Source organism: Lycorma delicatula, chromosome 3, assembly GCF_047948215.1.
Source record: "Lycorma delicatula isolate Av1 chromosome 3, ASM4794821v1, whole genome shotgun sequence".
Taxonomy (NCBI): Eukaryota; Metazoa; Arthropoda; class Insecta; order Hemiptera; family Fulgoridae; genus Lycorma; species Lycorma delicatula.
In genome coordinates, this window is record NC_134457.1 from 15,553,754 (window position 1) to 15,579,240 (window position 25,487).

Here is a 25,487-nt window from a genome sequence, read left to right on the forward strand (position 1 = left end):
ATATGTTATGCGGCGTTGCGTCGTAAATTTAATCTACCCAGAAACATCCGTGGTGTCTTGTGCAATGATAATGAAATTTTAACCCGGTTGTTTTTATTTTTTCGAAGTGCTGGGTTAATGCAAAAAAATTAATATCGTTGCGTATATTTTTTAATGCTAGAAGAGTTTTTAAATAAGTTTCTTTTTTTCTGAGTTTTTTATTTTTTTTTTTATTCTTTATTATTATTTTTTTCTTTTTATCCGATTAGGAGCCTTTTACACTCCTTATCGGAATTTGTTAAATTTTATATAGTTATTTTTTAATTATTTTATTTATTTATTTTTTTTATTTTTAATATTTTAAAGACTGTCTGTGATATTAGTTGTAAGATTTTAGTAATGTTAGTTTTAAGTTTTATTTCAACTTTTTAATTTTTATTTTTAACCTAGTTTTAATTATATAATTTGTGTTCTAAGTTTTATTTCATTTTGTTGTTTTAGTTTTAAGTTTTATATTAGATCTTTTGTGGTTTTTAGTTTTTTTTTAGTCTTTTGTTATCCAAGAATGGGCCCTTTACACCCATCTTGAACTTTGTAAAATTCTATTTACTCTTGATTTTATATTAGTTTTTATCTGTGATATTAGTCGTAAGTTTTATTCATCTTTTAGAATAGTTTTAAATCCTTTTATTTTTTATATAAAAAAAAAAAAAAAAAGACTCCGAGCGATGATAACGCGCAAGCGTTTTTCGCCCTAAAAAAAAAAAAAAAAAAAAAAAAAAAAAAAAAAACGACAGAATGCGTAAAAGAACGACAGTAATTAATATTGTGCAACATAGCTTCTCGCCCGAATGAAATTAAAAGAAAAAAGAATAATGATGTCATATAGAACGTGAGCGTAACTCTTTAAATTTTCCCTTCTCTGTTTAGCGATGAGGTTTGTCGATATAATCTTGTTTTCGTAAAGGAATCGAATGAGAGATGAAATAAGGAGAATCGCTGAGTAGCTGAAGGGAATAGAGCATGCGTATTAGAAGTGATAGGCTACTAAAGATCGTATTCAACTGAAAACGAATTAGATGTTTACTTAAGAGTCGAATAGAGTTGAAAAGAGAAGAATCGGAGATATTTAGTAGACATATATCAATTGTGTCGAACAGGAGTATGAAGAGAGATGAACCGCTAAAACATGGGTGAAGAAGCGAAAGAGAGCATGCGCATTAGAGTTCACAGCTCTGGTAGTGGGAAGAAAAGAATCACTGAATCGGACGAACGAAAATATGAAGAGAAAGAATTATTATTAAAGTATATTAAAAAGTAAAAGTATACATACATGAAGTATATTAAATTATACTATTGATTATTAAAGTACATTTAAGTTTTTATTACTTTGTTAAGGATTTGTTACTTACTGCTTCGGTGATTACATATTTACTTAAAAGCTTATACTAACGTAAACTAAGAAAATCCGAAAAAGGTTGGCATCACTGTTCTATTACTATTGATTTACACTGTGTGACGTGTAACTTGTGCTGTTCGAAGTTATGTAGGTAGTGTTAAATATAATTTAGTATTAACGAAATAGTTACCGTTTTTCTTTTCGTGTATAGAATGGAAGTATATTAAGTATTTTAATATTGTTTTCGTTAGGATATAGGGAACGTTAACGAAGGAAATTGGTAAAATTTAAACGACTTGCTTACATCATATTAAAAACCTTTCTTTCGTAGGATTTTTTAAATGAAATAAGTGCTGCTAAAATTAGTTAGGCGAAATAAGAAGCTACAATATTTTGAAAGCAAGTCGTTTAATATAAACTAAACCAAACGAACTTGTGCTGTTCAAGTAGGTTGACGTACATTGTGTAATACCAATTTTTACTTTCATCTTATCTTCTGAAAGTTAATGTTTTTAAGTTTTTGGATTAGTGCAATTTTATGTAATTATTTTAAAGAAATGACGGACTCATAAACTAGATTAATATAAAATAAAATCCACTAAACAAAACTCGAAACATCTTTCAGAAGTTAACTAAAGTTGAAATCGCCGTTACAGACCCACCTATAAGCCTATCTTGTACAGCATTGAGTTCGTTATGTTTAATATTAACCGTTTATTGAATTGCTAATGGAAGAAACTTCTTATTGAAAATAGGCTTCATAATTCTATGAATTTTGCCTAGTGGTGTTAGTTAATGTTTAAATTGTTGGTGGGGTTTAATTTTTTCTTGAAGAATTAGACGTGTAAGAACTGTAAAGTTTGTGATTTTTAGAAAAATCTTTAAAAAAAATTAATTCTGAGCAGTTACTAATTAAAATTTTTCATACACAAATACTTTGATTTCTACAAAAAACAAAGTAGTTCCCCACTTTAGGTGAGAGTAGGTTTAGAAAAACACAAGATTTAAATCTCAGAAAGCAGGTGACTGTGCAAGGTCAAAGTCGGTGCCATGTTTTTATTCTTTTCAATTGGCAATCAATTTTGTGAATTATGACGACTTGTTCGCCAGCGAAAACGTATGGAGTTAGGTTAGCTGTAAGGTTAGAATTAGATTTAGTGTTAAGATTATAATTTTTTGGAGGAAGGAATAAACCATAAACTACCCTAATTGTCGTCAGAGTTTGACTCGAGTCTGTTGTTAAAGTTTACTGATAGTGCTCTTTGTTAGATGATGGTCATAAATGTGACTAACAGCATGGAAGGTGTGGTGTAGTCTTTCTGCAATGTCTGTATTTTAGTTAAAACATAAATTTAACCAAGTATCCTACTAGTTAGTGTTATGTATTGAAGCTGATTGAGTAATTGCTCAGAATTACCAAAAATCATCTTACCAGTGTGTACTTTCTTTTTACTAATAATATTCATCCAAATATTTTTTATTTATTTATTTTTATTAAGTGTTACTTCGTAATTATGAAAAATATGAAGCCTGATCAAGATTTAAACCAGATTTTTCTGTATGAAATGGAAGATGCCATCACTTTGATGCATTGCTTGTGCTTAAAAGTAAATCCATATGAATGAGGATTGCTTGACCATTTTTTGTTTTATTTTAATGTTATTTCCATATATGTTGGCAGTCCAAATTAAGTTTTTTTTATTTTTATTCCAGCCCAGTTATGAGTAGCAGTCATTCTTATTGAGCACCTAATGTTGGACTTTGCAGACATAAATTTTAATATCTTTGGAGTAGATTATTGCAAAACATTGTAACATGCAGCAATTTTTCAAAGTAACTACGAAAGTATTGTAAGAAATTCAGTTTAAATAGATTTTGATTTTAACATGTTGAGAGAAAGAAATTTTATCTGTTAACTATTTCTATTTTTATAACTATTATAATAAATGTAATTACTAATTCTTTTTTTTTCTGTAGCTTGCAGCAGAGTAGAAAAGACCTGTCCAGAACTTGTTTGTTTCTTGGCAGACTCCACTGAGTATCCACTGTTACAGAGTTGTAAGTGTGTGACTTATTCCTTGAAAACCGCGTCTCATCAACTACAATTCTATTGATTCAGTCTCTTTCCTAGTTTCCCCTCTGCTTGAGTGAAAGTAATAAACACTTACTATAGATAATTATTCCAATCTATGATTGCTATTTCAAGCTTGCCATTTCATATGCCCATGAATAAATGAAGTGAACCAATTATTCAAGAAGCTTGTACTGCTTAATCAGTTACCAATATGCATGCTATCAACATTATATGGTATGCCCACTTATTGCAGCATCATACAATGCCTTCATTTTTATACAGAATCATGTGATTATCTCCAGTTTTTTCTTTTTAAAGAAAAACACAACTGTGTGGGTTGTGGGTTTTTCAATACATGGCAAATTCCAATTATTAATTTAATTGTTACACAGTAGTGATATGAAGTACTGAAGATTGTAGTGTTACTACGTAATAGAAAAAGAATAAATATGTTTTCTTTAGTTGCTGGTAGTTGCAACAATCTTTGTGGGGAAAATTTAAGCATATTTTCCTTGTTATGTATTCTTTTAAAGATAGTTACCAAATATAAGAAACTGTAATTTCATCTACAATTTTTAGTGAAGGAATAAGCTAAAACAAAATTGAATTATTCAAAACAAACTAATATTAAATTTCATGTAATATAAATTAGAGTAATTCATAGCTAGGAGTTATGAGTAATATCATCATCATCTACTTCAAGCCTTACGCCTTTCGACCTGTTGCAAACTTAGTCAATTTTCTTCCAATCTCTTCGTGGGTCATCTAATATTCCTGTATCTCACCGATCTGTATTGCATTATTTTCTTGGGAAAATTATAATTATTCATTCGATCCATATGTTATTTCCAATTATTTCTATATTAAGTAATTTTGTCGTTCAAGTTGAAAGTATTCAGCTGTTGTCGCACTTCGTCATTTCATACTCTATCCCTTCAGGTAATTCCTATAACAGATCTAAGAAAATGCTTTTCAGCAGCCTGTAATCTGCTTTTATCAACTGATGTCAAAACCCATTTTTCACTACAATAAATCTACTGGATCAGCTATGCTTTTACAAAGTTTCATCATTCTATTATTTTTCACCCTGCCACTCAATGTTCTAATAGTATTACACATTTTATTAAACTTTTCTATCTTATTTTTTTTACATGTTTCCATAAAAGGTGATATACTGCAACCCAGAAATTTAAATTCGTTCACTTGGTCAATGATTTTTTTCTTCCATTACTAATTTACATTGCAGTGGATTTAATTCAGAAAAGGCTATGGAAACCGTTTTACCCAACGAGATATTAAAATTATATTCTTTGACTATCTTATTCAATTCAAACAAAAGCACATTGTAGATAATCTTCTCTGTTGGATGTAATAACTTGTCAGCAAACAAAAGGGTCATTACAAAATTATTCTGATAAACATTATTGTCAAATTTTTAAAATTCTTAATCTACTTTTCCATTCTCTAATGGCATCATCTAAATAACTATCAATAATTCCACACCCTTGTCTTACACCCATGTTCACCTTCCTATATTCAACCTTTCCATTTTGCAATTTAACCACTACTCTTGTGTCTCTGTGTAAAGTTTTCAATATCTCAATAATTTGTAAAGGAATTCCGGTACTTACGTATTAACGCCACTGCAGCTTTATTTAAAAACAAAGTAGTCAATTGGATTTTGGTGGAAAATGGGTCGAAACAGATTCAAAACAGAATATAAATGGTTATTTATATTTATTTATTTTATAAATATAATTTAACCAAACTTAACCTACGCTCGCTTCGCTTGCTGATTCAATAATTATTGCAGTTTGATTATTTAAATAATAACTAATTGTAATTACTGAATTTATTAAATAAATACTCTAAAAATTACGGTGTTAATTAGTCAAGGTTAGCGAGCGTAGGTTAAGTTTGGTTAAATTATATTTATAAAATTAATATTTTTTTATTTATGTTAAACTCTATATCGGCCCATTTTCCACCGAAATCCGATTGACTACTTTGTTTTTAAATAAAGCTGTAGCTGTGGTGGCTTTAATACGTAAGTATTGGAATTCCCCTCTTTCTGCCATTATATTCCATAAAAATTAATTTTTAAAAAAATAAATTTTTAATTAAAAATTAGTTTACCTCAATATTCTTTCGAAGGCCCTTTCATAATCTATATAAGTACTCCAGTTAAATTTTCTTCTCTTCTCAGTAATCTGTTTTAATACAATGATATCTGTGCATGAATGTCCCTTCTGGAAACCAGTTTGCTCTTCCAGCAGCACAGTCTCTACAGTGGGTCTAATTTGAGTAATCAAAATCTGGGAAAATAACTTATAACCTGAATTCAACAAATTTATTCCTCTATAATTACTAAGATCTTCCCTATTACTTCTCTTAATAAGTACCACCAATGCTTCCCTTCCTCTGGTATTCTTCTCTGCTTCCAGCATAAGTCAAAGAAACTTGCTAACCAGACATGCAATTCAAGTGGTGCATATTTAAACAATTCCATTTCCATGTTCAAGTTGTCCGCCCCTGGCACTTTCTTATTATGACTACAAGCAAGAGCTGTTTACAATTCCTTAAGGTCTGTATTGTCTATGCCAGGTATGAGTAACCACAGATCATAAATTGGATGAACCTCTATGTCCGTTGACCAATATTGCTAACAGTATTCTAACCATTTCTCAACATCAGAGTGGATTCCTACCGAATCTCATACATCTGTATTGAGATGTTTCATAATCTTATAAGCCTTACTCTTTCTACCATGAAGATCATGTTCTATGCTGGCAACATACCCATTGCAAGATTCCATTTAGCTTTCCTCACTAATGTTTTCATCTTCTTTGCTTGAGTTTGATATTGCTCTTTATCGATTGCTGATTGTGTTGAAAGCCACTTTAGGTACAATTATTTTTTCATATTAATTTCTCTTTCAAAATCATCATTCCAGATGTTATAACCTTCTCTTTTTCAAAGACTTATTCCTCATACCTAAAGCTTCATATGCCGATCTTTCAATTACTATTTTAATATTCATCTATTCTTTTTCTACATCATTGACATCCAAACATATGTTATCCATCAGATGGGCCGTACATGCTTTTGGTACAAAGATCTTATAGAGAGATCTGTCAGAAGGTGTTTCTTCCATTTCTGTGTCCTAGATTTTGCATTTTCCGGGTTAGCCTTAAACATTAGATCAGGATCATAGCCGATATCTGATCTTCTAAAGACTAACATCATGAAACAACTTTGACAGTCTTTCATTAGCCAAGAAAAAATCAATAAGTGACCTATATTCTCTACTAGTCAAAATATATTTCTGAACTTCTTTGTGTTTAAAAAATGTGTTTTCAATACGTAGTTTGTTAAAACTTGCAAAATCTCGCAGTCTCTTTCCATTTCTATTTAATTACGTTTCACCATGTGGATACACAATATCACTAATAGGTTGGTTCCTTACTATTGCATTTAGATCACCTCCTATCAACAAGCAATCATTCTTATTCAATGTATCATATCACTTGCTGCAATTCCCTATAGAATTCTTTCGAAACATCTTCCTGGCCTTCCTCTGGACCATAAACCACTACCACCGATAGATATCCCCAATCAATCTTGAACCTACAACTCATGATCCTTTCATTATGCCAAGTGTACGATTTAAGTCTTCTGCACCAGTGATATTTCACTAAAACTCCCGCTATGGCTGTTCTCTCTTTTGGAACTTTACTATAGATAAGACTGTATGATCCATACTTCTGCGAAGCTTCTTCATATCTTATATCATCACTACACCAATCTTATATGCAGTTATCTCTCTCACCAGTTCTTCCTGTTTTAAAAATAATCCCTTACAATTTCAGCTTGCCACCCTAACATATTTTGATATTCCAAATCTTTTTTCTTTAGTAATTTTCCAATTTTTAATAACTAAATCTCCAGTTCAATTTTTTACTTTAAGTTTGCCAACAGTTAGTCTTCCTTGGCTGCATTACAAGCACTGCGCAGGGAAAGCTTGAAGGTAGGGCTGCTACCTTCCTGCTTTCAAGCTTGCAGGGTTATTATTATTAGTAATATATATATTCCAAAAGCATAAACAAAATTCAGCACAATCCACAAATGTACAAAATCAATAATTATTTTTTCTTTTCTATATATTAAAAGCGCTTCAAGGTTGATTAAAATTAAAAATTAATTACACATTAAAACATTAATAAACCACTAAACATAATATTATTACATATATGAAATAATATATGCAGTCAAATAATTAATTAAAAATCTAAAAACTGTAAAAAACATAAAAAATTTTTAACATGTTTGTTGCCAGTCACAAAATACATCACTGTACTAACACAATATAAAGTTTACCTAATATTAACAAAAGTGCACTATTTAAGCTACTTTTTGATAAGCGTTTCATTATCAAACTGTGTCTGGAGATTGATTAAGCTGAATCAATCTGCTTATTCAATTTTAGAAAAATATCATATATATGATATTTTTCTAAAATGTCCAATTTTTTATTGTTATCATTTTCTTTTGTGACTTCAATTGTTTCCAAATTAGTTTCTACATCAGTAATGGTCGGCAACATTAGAAAAACCCAATTTTTTGTTTATGTAATATTTAAAATGTTCTGCAAATATTACTTTAAATGATCTATTAGTTTTCCCAATACAAACATCATCACAATCATTACATTTTATTTTATAAATGCCATGAAAACTATTAAAATCATTATAATTATGGTGTTTTAAATGTCTTATTACATGATTGGGCTTGTATGCTGGTTTATATCTTTCATCATTATAAACACTAATTAAATTTTCAAATAATTTTTTATTAGATATTAGCAATGCTGTGTGTTTTATTTATAGGTTTCAATATTGCTGCGTTTTTAGATTTTAAATCTTGTGTTATTACAGAGATTATCAATTAACGATACTTTATATCAATTTTTTACTGCAGTACTTTTTTTAATATTTATTTTTGCATCCAATTTTTCCCTGTTGTTCAGTGTGTTGTAATCTATTCAACTTGTTTGTAAATATATTAATTTTGTGTGATCACGGACGATTGAATTTTCTATTAATAGTTATTTTACTTGCTGTAGACTTTCTATATACTGACGTTATAATATGATTCTTTTTGTTGATTTCAATGTTAAGATCTAAAAAACTTATTTTTCTGCACTTAACTGTTTCAAATATAAATTTTAAATTGTCATGATAGGAGTTGAATTTTTTTATATTATAAAATGTTCATTATTTATAACAGGTACAAAGAGATGTAAAATGTCATCAACATATCAAACCCATAATACAATTTTATGTTTATGAGATACCATAAACTATTTTATTTTTGAATTCCTGCAAATAAATTTCAGACATAACAGCTGATAAAGGAAAACCCCATCAGTAAAGTATTCCTAAATGGGGTGTGAACCCCACCGATGAATAAATTTTGTTTTTAATTAAAATACATTTATCAAAAATAATATACAATAGTAATTATCAGAGTAAGTAGTATTTATCAGAGCTTTATCATCAAACAGAACAATATTTACATGAATATCTATAGAAGTAAACCTAATTTCATTTATACCTTTAATAAAGAAGAGAAATAAAATAAATAAACAATCAATAAAATACCTTATCATCCAAAGAGTGTCATCATCAATAATAATAATATCCCTAATTAATATAATCATTAATTACTTTGTTAATGAAAGAATTTTAATAATGACAGAAATTTTAATAAAATTAGGAATAATACCTTTTCATCTACGATTACCGAGAATAACACCAATAATAAGATATGTGCATCATAGTAATAACTACAAAAAATCGTTCCAATAGTTATCTCAACACAGTTAACTAGAAAAATTAATAATTCCAATAATGCTATCCATAATTATAAGATGTCACAGGAATAAAACAACTCTTAAAGAAATGATAGCATATACATCAATTATAAAATCACCAATAATAATTTTATTCTTGCTAATTTCAAAACAATTCATTTTATTTTTTATATACTCAGCAATCAACATTTTAATACACTAAAAAAATAACATTAACTTTATCAACCAATTGCATACAGTCAAACTTAACTAAATTACCATTTATAATTTCAGCAATATCAATAAGGAGAATACCCCCCAATAATAGGATTCTTAATAAAATGAATAATCTTAAAATCAACAATAACAATACCAATAATAATATAATCAATCTTATCAACATTCCTATATCTAAACATAATGTTTCCAACAATAACAAAATCAATTAAATAAAAAATAAAAAAAAGAATCAGTAACACCAATTGTTACAAACTAATAGGAATTCCAATAATAATAGTATCAAAAATAAACTAATCCATAAAAAGGATTTAAGTTAAAAAACTAATAACCTTCAAAGTTAAAATTGCTATTATAAGTAAGCCTTAGCAAAACAAATACACTCCTATACTTGCAATTCAGAATCATAATTGAATATAAGACAAATTAATAATGAGAAGTTCTTAACCTTTAATAAATTTACAGTTATCACCTAAATCAGCCATCCCATTAAACTAAGCAAATTAATATTCTCAACAAACCACAGAGACATCGATACATTATATTTTATATTTGGATTATGAGCAAGAATTCTTGGAACAATAAGAAGAATAATTGTTTGCATAGAATTAATACAACCCAGATGAATAATCAAAAATGATCAAATCTATAATACGATCGTTACATCACATGCATTTATTATGCGAATGATGTAATGATTACATTTTTATTGTATCTTTTATAGTAATACCAATCATAATGAGGATTTGGTAATTGACTAGTACCAATAATAATAGGAGCACCAGGTATAGCATTCTCGTGAATAAATAACATAAGATTTTGACTTCGACCCCCATCAGTTGTCTTATTAATTTTAAGATCAATTGTAGGATCAGGGTCAGGATGATCAATTTACCCACCACTGTCAGCCCAAATTTGACAATTTTTTCCCTATGTATTGCAGGAATCAGATCAATTATAAGGGCAATCAACTTTATCTCAACAACAATAAATATGCAACGTAAAGGAATAACAGAAAAAATAACACTATTCTGCTGATCAGTATTGATTACAGCTATTATATTACTAATTTCACTACTAGTGTTAGCAGGAGCAATTATAATGTTATTAACAGATCAAAATTTAAATACGTCATTTTTGACCCAACAGGAGGAGGGGACCCAATTTTATATCTTTATTTTGGCTCTTCAGACACCCAGAAGTTTATATCCTAATTTTATCAGGATTCAGATTAATCTCATTACAGATGAAAGAGAAAATAATAACATTTGATCATTTATGAATAATTTACGCAATACTAGCAATTGGAATCATAGGATTTATGATATGAGCACACCATATATTTACTGTAGGAATAAGTATTGATGCATGCATTATTGTATTATGCATGTAATATCAATGTGCATGCATGTAATATCAATGCATTACTTTACTTCAGCAACAATAATTATTGCGGTATCAACAGGAATTAAAATTTTTAGATTAATAACAACTATGCAAGGAATAACAAAAAAAAATCTCAAATAATCTGAACAATAGGATTTGTAATTCTATTCACAATTGGAGGATTAACGGGAGTAATTTTAGCTAATTCATCAATCAATGCAATTTTACATGACACATATTATGTAGTTGCACACTTCCATTACATATTATCAATGGGAGCAGTTTTTGCTATCATAGCAAGAATTGTCCACTGATTTCCCTTAATAACAGTAAATAAAAAAAATACTAAAAATTCAATTTTCAATTTTATTCACAGTAGTAAATAAAACATTTTTTCCCTAACACTTCTAGGATTAGCAGGAATACCTCAACGATACTCGGATTATCCAGACAACTACATAACATTAAATACAATCTCATAGGATCAGTAATCTCAATAATAAGAATTGTAATATTCATATTCATTATATTAGAAACAATAATATTTAAATGAATCACAATTTTCAAAAATAATCAACAATCGTCAATTGAACGATTTTAAATTACACCACCATCAGAACATTCTTACAATGAACTACCAATAATATCTGAATTCTAAGAGTGCCAGAAAATTGCCATGAACTTAAAATTCATAAAAAAGTTATTTTAAAATGTCCTTACAAATAGCCTCATGAATAAAATTTAATAGAATTATCAGAGCAAGACCAATTATAGAATAATTACTAAAATTCCATAACCACACAATAGTAATTTTATTATCAGTTACAACAATAGTAACAATTATAATAACAATAATAAGAAAGTGATGGTCCCTTAAACCAAAATAATAGTAATTATCGAATACTCTTAATGAAAGAAGCTAGTTTACAAATAACAATTTAGTTGTCAAATTAAAATACATTAAAATGTGTATCTTGATACCACAAAAATCACAAAATTATATGAAACTTAATTACAATCGTAAGTATAACAAACTTATTTTTTATAAAACTGATGACAAGACTATTCTCAACTTTTGACCTAACGACAAAATTAATACAAGGAAATTGAATTATTATAACAACAATAATCATTATATCCCAAATGATTTTAATTAAAAAAATCTCTACTAAATATAATTATAAAAATAATAGAAAAGAAATTAATAAACGAATTTAAATCAATAAACCATCGCAAAGAAATTTTAATTGTAACTATCAATATTCATATGCATCATAACAAGAAATACAATAGGATTACTACCACATGTATTTACATCAACAAGACATTTATCAGTTTCACTCTCAATTGCATTACAAAGATGATTAATGATTACAACATACGGATGAATAAAATTCACAAATGAAATATTTAAACATTTTTTGCTTAGGGGAACATCAATAATAATTATAATCGAAATAACAGAAAAAATTATTCGACCAATCTCTCTTTCAGTACGACTGACCATAAATATAATTGCGCAGGACATTTATTAATAATACTACTAGGAAATGCATCAACAAAAAATTTAATAACTTTCTCCAAATTATACTTAAAACATTTGAATTATCAATTTCAATAATTCAAACATACGTATTTGCAACACTAGTAACCTTATACTCTAGAGAAATCTCTTGTGAAACAATATCATTCATTCCATATAGTTTTCAAAAGACCATGACCCATAATACTATCAGTAAATGTAATAACGATATTAACAGTAACAGTTAAATGAATTCAAACAAACTAATATGATTTAATTATTATAGGAACTTTAATATCATTAATTTGAATAACTGTATGATGACGAGACATTATACAAGAATACATTTCAAGGAAATCATACAATTAAGGTAAAATCACTAATAAAAATAGGAATCATCATATTTATTTCCTAAGTCATATTCTTTTTTTCATTTTTTTTTAAATATTTTTTCAATCAAGATTAGCTCCATCAATTGAAATTTGTATTAACTGACCCCAAAATCAATTAAACCATTTAACCCAATAGAAGTATCTTTACTAAACACGATTATTTTGATCTCAGCAGTAACAGTTCCTGAGCGCACCACAGAATTCTATTAAACTATCAACATCAAATAAATCAATACTATTAACAATCAGACTAGGAGTTTACTTTACAAGTCTACAAAAATGAAAATACTGTCAATCCCAATTTACTATCGCAGACTCAATTTATAGATCATCATTTTTATTAAAAACAGGATTTCATGGAATTCACGTAATTGTAGGAACAACATTTCTAATAGTATCAACAATACAATGTATTTTTATACATCATCACTTTTACACTTCTCTAAAAATCATCACTTTGGATTAGAAGAGCTATTTGATATTGACATTTTGTAGACGTAGTATGATTATTCCTTTATCTAATAATCTATTGATTATTACTAATGATTTTTAATTTCGGTAATTTATTGATTATTAGATAATTAAATAATTCATAGGAAAATTAATTATTTAAAATAAATAATCCTTTTATTACAAAAAAATATAATTGGCCTCCAACCAAGAGATTAATTAAATTAAAAAGATAATTAAAAGTACATTAACATTAATAACACTGATAACGATTACAGCAATAGTAATAATACTCACAACAATATCAATAAAAACTAAAATAAGACGAAAAAAGAATTCACCATTCGAATGTGTATTTTCCAAAATATCTTCATCACTTAAATCATTTTCCACCCACTTCTTAATTGCAACACTTCTTAATCTTCAATATTGAAATTCAATGATTATACCAATATTTTGAACAAAATTAAGAAACGTTAACGAATGGTTAGCATCATCAATAATAACAATCTTAATTCTAATTACAGGACTAATTCATGAATGAAAAACAGGAATATTAGAATGAAGAAAATAAATTAAACTAAAGGAGAATAGTTAAAATAACATTTACTTTGCAAATAAAAAGTATTGAAGTATCAATTTCTCTTAAAAGAGTAGTAATTATACATTTAATTTCGACTTAATATTAAGGATAACCCTCATACTCAAAAAATTAACTGAAGCTAAAGTAGAAGCTATTTTCACTGTAAATGAAAAAAAATTATAAAATCCACTTAAAAGAATAAATAAAAAGGAGCCACTAACTACCTTTAAAATGAAAATCGCTTTATTCTTATACATTTATGTAGTAAAAAAAAAAAAACAATACATTTTCAATGCATAAGTAAAATAAAATTTATAAATGTCTAGAGAAAAAAATAATCATATTAATATTTTCAATGTAAGCTTTAAAACTTAAGCTACCTAAACAAAAAGAAAATATATATATGTATATATATATCATAAAATTGTTTAAAATAAACTTATTAAATAAATCCGATCAGTTTAAAAATCCGAATAAACCACCAGAAACAAAATGCTCTAATCAATCAGAATCCAACAAACCATAGTAAAAATAACAAAAGCTAAAAAATCTATTTAAAAAAACCATTTAACTACAAAAAATAATATTAAAAAAAATATATAAATAACTTAAAATATTAAAAAAAGAATAAAATAAGTAAGAAATAAAATTAAATTAATAAACTTATAACCAAAAGAAAAAACAAAAAATAATCATCCTTAAATAATCAAAATATAAAAGAACCTATAAAAACACAAAAACTGAGAAAAATATTAAAATAGAAACTAAAAAAACAAAAACTATAGAAAAAAATTAATATAAGGATAAATGTCAGAAAAAATAAAGAAATTAAATGAAAACTGCAAATAAAAGTTAAGGGAACCCAAAAAAAAAACACTATATCCTCACATAAAAGATATCTCTAAAATAAAATCAAGAAAAAAAGGAAACCCACACAAACAAATCAAAGAAACAAAAAACATTACATTTGCATAATCAAAGGACATAAATAAATAAGGACACTGCTTAACAATATCTCCTATATTACCAATATCCTGATTACCAAAAAGACAATGAATAAAAAACCAGAACATAAAAAAAGTAAAGATTTTAAAATTGCATGAATTAATAAATGAATAAAACAAAGAATAAAAGAACCTAAAGAAAGAGTAAAAAATATAAATCCTAATTGTCTTAAAGCAGAAAACGCAATAATTTTCCTTAAATCATTTTTTAAACAAGCTGAAAACCTCGACAAAATCATAGTAATTAACAAAAATATAAGTATCACAAAATAAAATAATTAAATAAACACCAGATGTAACCAAAGTAGAAGAATGAACTGAGTTGGAGCAGCCATGGCCGAAGCTAGCCAAAAAGAAAAAGGAAACTAAGTACTTTCAATAATAGAAGTAAATAAAATTAAATAGACCAAAAAAAATATAATGAAAAGAACCAAAATTAAAAAAATAACTAAGACTCAAAATCAAAAATACATCACCAATACGATTTATTAACAAAGTAATATGTCCAGAATAAAGAGAAACTCTATTTTGATAATAAATAACTAAACAATAAGAAATTAATCCCAATCCATCCCAACCTAACAATAAAAAAATAAAATCTGGTATTAAAATAAAAAATTACATAAACAAAAAATAAAAATGAATCAAATTTAAATTACCATTCATGTAATCAAGACTACATAGTAAAATACAATCTCAGATCAAAAATAGAAGACATAAAAAAACAAGAAACTCAATCAAAAAAAAAATAAAAATAAATTCAACTCAAAAAACTATCATATATATAAAAATAAATACAAAAAAAAAGATTATAACAAAAAACATAGCCTTTCCACAAAAAGATGTTTGATATCACAAATTAAAATAAATAAGCAAGAAAAGGAAAAAAATAAATATTATTAAAAATAAAAAAATAGGAAAACAATGAAGAATTAGAACATAAAATTCACAAACTAATTAAAATTAAATCACTTGAAAATAAACCATGCTGAGTTAAAGAAAAAAAATAACTGTAACAAGCAGAACAAAAAATAGATTTTAATGTTCACCTTATAATAAAAATAACTAAACAAATCTCGGAAAATAAATTCAATCTAGCTGGACAAGATGTATTCCTAACAAAATAAAAATAAAAACAAGTGAAGGTAAATAATTTAAAAGACCCATAATAACAAAAAATCGATGACTACGTAAACGGTCGAGTTCTGTTGACATATGTTCTAATAATGGTGAGAAGATTATCATTTTTTAGTTTAGTTTTTATTATTCAAATTATCATCTGTAGGAATATTAGGATACATAATATTGGTTATGTCATAACTTATCATTCTAGTACTTTTATTTATTGACAAATTATTTAAATTGTTAACCAAATCATACTCAGTTTTTATTTTATATTTATAAGGTAAATCAATCTTAGATCTAAGTATCCTATCAATTATTTTGGTAATAAAATAACAAAGTGCAGATTTAAAGTTAATTAATGGACGCATTGGGTTACCTTATTTATGTATTTTAGGAAGAACAGAGTAAGTTTTGGGGTAAATATTTTAAATGGATGTAATCTAGTGTGATACTTCAATTTATTATCATATTCAAAAATTGTGTTATAGTTTATTAAACTTTTTGTAATCTTTAAAAATTTATTAATTGGGTCTTTTATTTGGTTAAAATTATTATCGTTTATATACTTTTCTATTAAATTATTATATTTCCTAAATTAACATAACTGGCATATTTGTGTAATCTGATTTTAGTATAACAATTAATTTCTTTTAACTTATCTTTTAAATTATTTGTTGTCCTCTTATTAGAAAGTGGTTAGTTATTTATATATATATATATATATTTTAATTTTATAGATCTTATTATCTTATTTCCAATAATATTGTGTAATCTTTTTTTATCTTTTCAGTATGGTTAATTTTAGTAATATTTGACTCAGAATCAATAGCAATATTTTTGATAATTTTATTCTTATTATATCATCACAACCTTGCCTAGATGGGATTCGGCCTTACAAGCATTCAGGCATAATCCATAATTCGGCCTTAGAGGAATCCAGGTAGCTTTGCACTACCGGCCGCTCGACCAAGTGTGTGAACCAAATGTCCAAACCTGTGACTCCTCTTGTACTGAGCAGAATTACTATCGCAATGACATGTCATCACTAGGGTAAATGTGTCATCAGTAGGGTGTGTATATATATGTATGTATGTGTGTGTGTGCATGTGTACATATAAAATATTATTTGGATATGTTGTTTAGCATCCTAGCATATAATAATTATGTAGTCCGGAAGAAGAGAGCATTATGTCACAAAAAGCAAATTTTACAGGAGAGCCAAAGTTAGTTATGTTCTTTTCTCACTGTTTTTCACTGAATAATTTCTTCACTTTATTATAATTTTTATCCTACTTTAAGTAACCCATATTTTGGATGTAATTTTTTACTCATTTTTTAAGGTACTGGAGATAGTGCGTTTTTCTTCTAAAGAAAAATTAATATTCACTATAAAGTCTACATTTACAATAAGCACCATGTCCTATGCCAACATAAACATAGGTACATTAAAATAAATTTTTACTGTGGAAATGTCAATTTTATTTCTTTAATGTATAAAATTATTAAGATGTAATTATTAAGATGTACTTATTAAGATGTATAATAATACAATACAATAATAAAAAGATAATATTATTTTATCCAAACAATAAACATTTTTACAAACATTTACAAAATAAGTCTGAAAAATTGAACGATTAGAGCAGAGGGATTGCTGCCTTGTTATTTATTAAAAAACAAATCAGTACTTCAAATTTTAAATATAATGTGTAAAAATATTAATACCGTATGCAGTAATAGTTTTCCAGTGTTTACAAAAACATCAGAAGATCAACAAAAAAAAATTATTTTCTAAAAGACAAAAAAATATTTTAACACTAAAAGTAATATCAACACACTATCACATTGTTAAACATGTTGTACACTGTATATTTACTGGAACTCAGTCGTATCATTGTTGCCAGTCCCAAGGAGTTGATATAGTAAATAGCTTGTTTCCTTTTCCTTTCAATAACGCTGTGGACAGCGTCAGCTTCCATGTGTGTGTATCCCTTTAATAGAAATTTTTGATTGATTACTTTCACCTATTGGTATTTATGCAAAATCCAGAAAAAACTAACAATAACCCTAATATTTTTATTTTGTTCGTAGCAGTTATAACTCCACAAAATTAATTCATTAATAGTGCTATTAGGAATTACTTCATCAGCCCACTTCATTATACAGGAGGCTATTTCATGTCCTGCTTTAGTTTCATACCACATAACACAACTTGCTGAACCATCAGAAGAATCATTGTATTGTATAGTTGAAGGTCCACAACTTTCATTTATAAAAACTTAAAGTACTGATGCATAAGGGTGTTGGGAGACACTTTTGAAGATCACCAGTAAGAACTTTAAAGTATTTGTTACTTTTTGAAGCTGCTGTGTCAATTTTTCTCAGAGAATACCGATTTTCTGCTTCTGTGAGATGATTTTCGTGATCGCTTTTTATTTTGTCTCTTGTCTTCTTGAGAAGTAACACTTTTCAACTGAGCTGTAAAATAATCGCAAGTGTCAATTCTGGGAGGTTTAAATGATAGGTTAAATTTCTTATTGAAAACATCTGCATACAACCAATACTCAGCATTTTTTTCTATATTATTTTCCTTGCAGTATTCCAAATACAATCTGTGAATTTGGGCACTCCTTTTAGGGACAGTCCTGGTTCTAGAAACCTTTTTCTCATTCGTTATCTACAATAATGGCTTTTGTATGACAGAAAACTTGCAATATGCTTGCATACCAAGTCAATAGCTTCTTGCGGAGTCTTATTTCCGGGACTGCTCTTCCCTCAAAAGTCAGGTTCCACAATACCCCCTTCTTTTCTTTTATTATGTGCGTTTATTACAACTCTATTCGAAATACAAAGTGTATTCAAAAACATTACCTTACAAACTTTAGTTTTTTCGTAATTTATCACAAAATTGTAAATGAAAGTATTAGTTTTTGGTTTACTGCCATCCCTCTCCCGTGATCTTGCTACAAGTTTTCTTTACACACATGAAGCTACAAACTGTCATTTAACATTGACATCTTTGCTCTCATCCCAGTATTGATTAAATATAGCCATCCTCATATTTTCAGTTATTTTCTCATAGTAAATGGTGGTTTCAGAGTTCTTGCTGAGATTTTCTTGTTAACATACGCTTTACCAGCTGCGTGCAGATTCTTTCGCTTATTATCCAACCATTCCTGAGTGTTTCTTTGGCGTTTCCTTTCTATCTGTTGAATTTTTGTCTTGTTTAAAACATTCTTTCTAGTGATGTTGATTATGACTTCATCATCACTATTTGAATTTTCTTTCTGTAGCTCATACGTTTTGTCTTGGTCTGTGTCATCTGCTTCGCTGCTGCTTAACTACAAGTCATTGTTTAGTAGGGCTGCCTCAGAAATTTGCTAACAAGGTGCTGAAATGTCATTGTCTGTAGAACAGCAGGCTTGATTGTAGCTGACATTATTACTTAAGTCAGACAGAAATGAATTATGTTTGTCTGGAATAAAGTGTCTCCGGTACACAGCAATCACTACTTTCTGCCCCTTCAACTGTAACTGAAAAAATCCTCAAACTGTAACTGCATTGAATACTATTAAATTAAATAATGTTATTGCACAAAAATAAATAGTTAAGAGTTAGAACAAAAAGTTTTAGAAAAAAGTTCAGGATTTTACTTAACAATATTTTGTTTACATTTCACTGGAGAAATACAAATAAATACGATACAAAAATTAAATCAACACGTAGCAATAATTGCAATCAAAAACGTATAAATTGTATAAGGCTTTAAATGAAATAAAAAACACATACGCACCTCACACATGGAGATAAAGCACATTGACTCTTAATTTGTGTTCATTTAAGTAAAAACAATCTTTATTTTTTCTAACATGCTGCAACCCTATTTCGTATAAGCAAGATTTTAAAACCTCAGGTAAAAAAACAATTTTGATAATTACAAATAAAAGTAAATCATTAACAGAAATATAAAAAAAATAATAATTTACATTGTATAATTTCATCTTCGTGACTGTGGAACTTGCAGAAAAACAAAATTTCAAACCATAATAAAAATAATAAAATTACTGGTTAGAAAATTAAAAAAAAATTGTTAACTTATTGTTATAAAAATCAATAAATTATTTGATCATAGGTCCATTTAAAGAGAAATATTAGTTGCCCACCTTTTTTGCTATCTGACCCTCCAAGAGTTTTCTGTATTTTAATTTATTACTGGTGGTTTCTAATACAATGATGTTTTTTGTACTCGCTCATTTAAAAATTTGCACTTTGGTTGCAAATTTGGTTTATTTTATTGTTTTCTGTCAATACAAGATTCAGCATAATTTTTCCACTTGATGTTTTAACAATTTCTTCATTACAAGCCCCATCTTAACTTGGTGCTTGTATACACGTAAAAGTATACAAAGAAACAGTTACTGTCCACATAGTGCCTTTATCTGTGTTGTGATGTGACTTAGTGCCTTTTAAAAATGGCTGAATTGGTTATTATTAAACTTGGGAAATAGTGCTTTATTCCATTAAAAAGAGTGAAAATTTTTAAGTAATATGGTGTCAAAACTTCAATTTCAAAAAATTTGGACATAATGCCCTTTTCTTCCGGGCTTCAGAATTATTATATACAATAAAGTAAATAAAGATATCATAAACTGCCTTCCTTTTTAAAAATTCACATCAGCAGTTTGTTGCACACTGCTTCATCAAATATACTAAAAATTCAAAAAAGAAGGATGTTACCTCTTCTTAGCCATATTGTTAAAAAAATTACAAGATTTTTTTACCTTGTAGCGATGTGCATCACCAAAACGCTAATGTGAATTTTTAAAAAGAAGATACTTATTGGTTATATGGAACCCCCCTTACGGAAATCCAATTGTTTTTTGGGTTTTACTTGTTCTAGTAAATTTGCATCATTTATTAATTTATTATTTTTGATGTGAATTTTTAAGTGTAAGATAACAATTATACATAATCTTTGTACACAACTTGACACGATAAAACTTTCCTAATCATGATATAAATATACATTTGTTTCTAGTTTAATGTAGATTTAGTTTATCATTTTATAGTGTGTACTGTGGATTCAATTTATCTTTACATGTAGTTATGTATAAAAATATAAAATGAAAATTATTGAATTCTGAGCGGCAAGCAGTGCAATTTTTCCAAGCGCAAGGCCTATTAATGGGAGTGAAATTAGGAGAAAACCAACACAAGTGTAACTTGTATTCTGAACCATACGTGTACTTTAGGTACACAACTAAAAGTTTTCTTTAAAAAAAATCTGTCCAAGTCTGAACATGTTCGAGGATAGTCACTTCTGTTCCTAACAGCATTTACGTTCTTGTATTGTTGGACGGAACAGATGACCAGTTTGAAATTGTGTCGATGACATCTCGATATAAGATACGAAACTACGGTTGACTGGTGCATGTATTGTCGAGAAATATGTATATCAGCCATGGAATGAATTTCATGTAAAAAAAATTGGCTGTCATGGTAAAATAGTAGAGGCTAGACGAGACAGTGTTCACTAAACGTAAGAAGAAAGTTGACCTTGTGCTTCCCCACGAATTGGTATTTGGGGAATATGTAGAAAAATGAAGGAGCCATTCATAGTTCCATTGCAGAATCGAGACACCAAAACACTGATTAAGGCGATCAAATACTATAAGTCTGGGTACAATTTATTCGGATTGCTGGCGAGCTTACAACATGGAACAGCTTGCTGCAGTAGGTTTTGGTCACCAAACCGTCAATGATACATACAACTTTGTAAATCCTATGAAAAGAATCCATACATAAAGTGTTGAGCGGTTATGGGGCTCAACGAAGTGACAAAATAAGAAACTCAAGGTTAGTGAGTATAGGTTCTGTTGATATACGTGTGCGATTTGTCTTTACACAGAATCAACATAATCTAATCAAACATAACCTATGCTTGCTTCACTCTCTAACCACATCTGATAATAAGTTACAGAAATATCAGCTTAATTGTGTTGAGTTGCGTATCAAGGTTATGTATAATTATTATCTTGTACTTCTAAATTCATATCATAAATAATAAACTGATAGATAAATGATGCAAATTTACTAGAAAAAGTAAAACACAAAAAACAATTGTAGTTCAATATTGGTCCCATAAAACTGTTAAGTATCAAAAAGAATAAGCACTAAGTGATATTATTTTATTTATTGTTAATACAAAATTATTTGTAAAATGTATATATTTATGAATTAAATTTTTTGTCATTTTTAGTTTATTTTTCTAAAATATTTGTTTTGTTTTTTAATACTGAAAATTATGATTAGTTTAATACATAGTTGAAATAGCCACATTTTATTTTATATAATTTCAAATTATTACGTTTGTATTTAGTTTCTGTGTACTTTATTCATACGATTTTGCTCAGAATCTCATTCCCTACAAGGTTTGTTTAATGTATTTATTATTCATTTAAAAAAGTTATTGTATGCCAGATATATAATAGTGTATTTTTGACCCCAATCTTTTGACTTTTACCCCAGATTTCTTGATAACTTCTAAAAGTACATTTCTGGGAACTATTCTTTTTTTCCAGTTTTTCAGGTCAGAATTCATGTTAAACCACTAAATATAACCCTTAATTTGGTTCTTAGAATTACAATCTGACTTAATTTTTATTAAAGGCGCAGAAGTCAGGGCAAAATCTTTCCCCAGTCAACACCCTTTATGAAGGATCTCCAAACTTATATTTATTATGAACTTTCTTCATTATTTTCATCAGTAAAACGGCCTGAAAGTTTGTTACAAATTTTATGAATTATCTTCTATATATGTATTATTTTTAAAAAAAATTTTCATGAAATTGTATATTATGTGGTTATGAATGAGAAAATTAAATTTTTGATGGAGTAGCTAAGAGTTTTGTATTTAAGTTTTAAATAATTCTGTATTTTGATGAAAATTTTAAAGGTCAATAAATTCCCAGACAAAAAATTTGTACCTAATGTAGAAATAATGCTTTAAACAGTTAACCATGAAAAACAGACTGATAGTAAAATCTCTCTTAAATCTGACAAAGGAGTGAAAGTGATACTGAGGAAGATCTTGATAAAAAATTATCTCTTGAAAGAAAAATTTTTATGCAATTTGAAAGTAAACTTTTAAAGTAAAATTGTATTCGTGCTGTTCAGTGTATTTTATTTTAATAATTGTGTTTTATTTTAATAATTTAAATCTCCTTTACTACATACGAAGACAGTATTAATTGTAAATAAAACATTAATTTTCATAATTAATAACATATTCTGAGTCCTTTCTTATGTTTCCCTACTGTAATAAATTTTTATATTTTAAAATGTTATGAATATCTGTTTATTCTTAACATAATCTTTGATGGTTACTATTTTGATAATTGCAGTTTTCAGATTACCGGTGACTAATTATTTGGATGGTGTTTTTTTTTGTGGTTTGAATTCATTTTAAAAAAATGATTTTTTTTTCAGGTTTCTGTGGGATCCAGGAAGTTTATACTTCTAGGGATAAACAAGAACTGAAAATTCTTGTATCATTATAAAATTGGTTGTTCTAAACAATGAATGTGAAGAAATCCAATTTCCTAAGACCACTACATATGAGTAATCATATCCTACTTGAGGTGATCCTGTTTGAAACAGAATTTAGTGGATCTAGAGGAAGTAACCTCGATAAAAAACATTTTCTTTTTAAAATGAAGATAGAGCGGTTTGTTATGAATTGATTGTAAAATGCTACGGTGCTTAGTAAATATATTTAATCCATTGTTTCTCTGATAATTTGTGGGGCAAACTTTCCATTCCAAATCAAAATCCAGTGCATAATAGTTTATACAAAACTATCAGAAGGTATGTTGTAGTAGACCTAGAAAGTTGTGTTGCTCTTAAAGTTGAGATTGTAAATGTGCTAATCAAATTTAAAAATAGTTAAGCATAGCTTCATTTGTTACTGATCTGTATCTTTGCAACTTAAAATCATCAGTTTGATCGCATGACCTGCAGCTTTGAATTATTATTCCTTAATAGTTCTGAAATAAATTTTCCATCAAACTAATACACATTAACCTTAACACCCCACACCTTAACCTGGAGTAAAAGCATTTGTTGATTGTGAGCGTCACCATTTAACTATGTTTTTTTTTTAGGCAGGAAAGGTGTTACAAGAATGTTTTTTATTTCTTTACTTAAATTACAACAATAAAACATTTATTAAGTTCATTCAGGACAAGAAGTTCTTACAGACATATCCTTCTCCATGTGTTGCTTGAGTTTCTTGTTTTTTATTTCATTCTGCAATTGTTCCAGTTTCAAGTCTGTTTCTTTTTGTTGGGTTCTTATCAAGGCCAGTTCGATAAGAACAAGTCGCTGTAATTCAGCAGTGGACAAAGCAGCCGATTCATCTGTCTCTAAACTATTTTGTTTTCTTTTCTGGATTGCTCTTGCAGAGTCTGAAAGTTGGTCGGTACTTTCAGGCGACATGCTATTTGAAGGTGATGTTTCTTTGTGTGCAATGCTAGTGTCACTTGTTGGCTGTTTTGTGACAATGACTACTGTAATCAGACCAGGTATTTTATTTACAGTTGGGTTCTCATATTTTTCTAGCAGTTCATTGAAATCTTTATCCCATATTTTAATATTGATACTTTTGTTACCAGCTTTTTCGTCGATCTTTTATTTTATTTCTGTTTTTAGGTTATTTAAGATCTCTTAAGTTTTTCAAAGGAGATTGTTTCGCCAATACTTTTCTCATCTTCAGTTCTTATTTTTTTCCAGACCTGTTCTTTTGAGGAAACTACTTGTATTTTTGAGTTTAATGACTTGTTCAATACAACTGAATTCTTCTTAAGAGCATTAATAAATGCAGCTTTACTGAGTTCAGCCTTTGATATATCAAACTGAGTTTCACTACTCTCACGTGTTTTGCTATCGCTCTGACAATTTTGGCTGAGCAGGATGAATTAATTACAAATTTGAATAACTCGAGCAACAAAAATCCACTGAATTTTCATACCAACTAAAAGGTGGTACCAGATCAGCTTAGAATGAACATGTTGACACAGGTCTGTGAGAAGTGAATCATATAAGTAAATACTGAATATACTTCGGTACACTACATGCAACTACTGATTTCTTTCAGCAGTTACCGATCGGTAATAGCAAATGTTTATTCACAAAGATTGCAGTATTTGTTATACTTAATTAATATTTGTTATACTTGTCCAGTAATTACTGATTTTTATTCACAATGGCAGTGTTGAAATTCTTACTTTTATTATACTGCAACTTGTGGATTTTAGTTTATTTTGTGCCGGTGCCGAAAAATTCCAGAGTAGTTATTTTTATTGTGGTTAGTATTTAATATTTAAGTACTTTTGTAACATTAATTTCTTCTTACTTCACATCACTCGATACAAAGTCATAATATTCAACATAATTTTTACACATTTCAAAATTCCTCTGCTATTCAT

The 25,487-nt window shown here is 27.9% G+C and overlaps 1 long non-coding RNA gene across 2 annotated transcripts; it reads left to right on the forward strand.

Moving 5' to 3' along the window:
- The first annotated feature begins 622 nt into the window (after window positions 1-622).
- LOC142321399 (uncharacterized) lies at window positions 623-23,800 on the forward strand. 2 transcript variants are annotated; one of them, XR_012755620.1, is made up of 5 exons: window positions 623-1,525; window positions 3,092-3,228; window positions 13,818-16,106; window positions 16,793-17,072; window positions 23,491-23,800. It is a non-coding gene; the product is annotated as an uncharacterized LOC142321399 (long non-coding RNA). The 2 variants fall into 2 exon arrangements; XR_012755619.1 differs by lacking the exons at window positions 16,793-17,072; window positions 23,491-23,800 and having other exon boundaries at window positions 13,818-16,623.
- The last annotated feature ends 1,687 nt before the right edge of the window (window positions 23,801-25,487 follow it).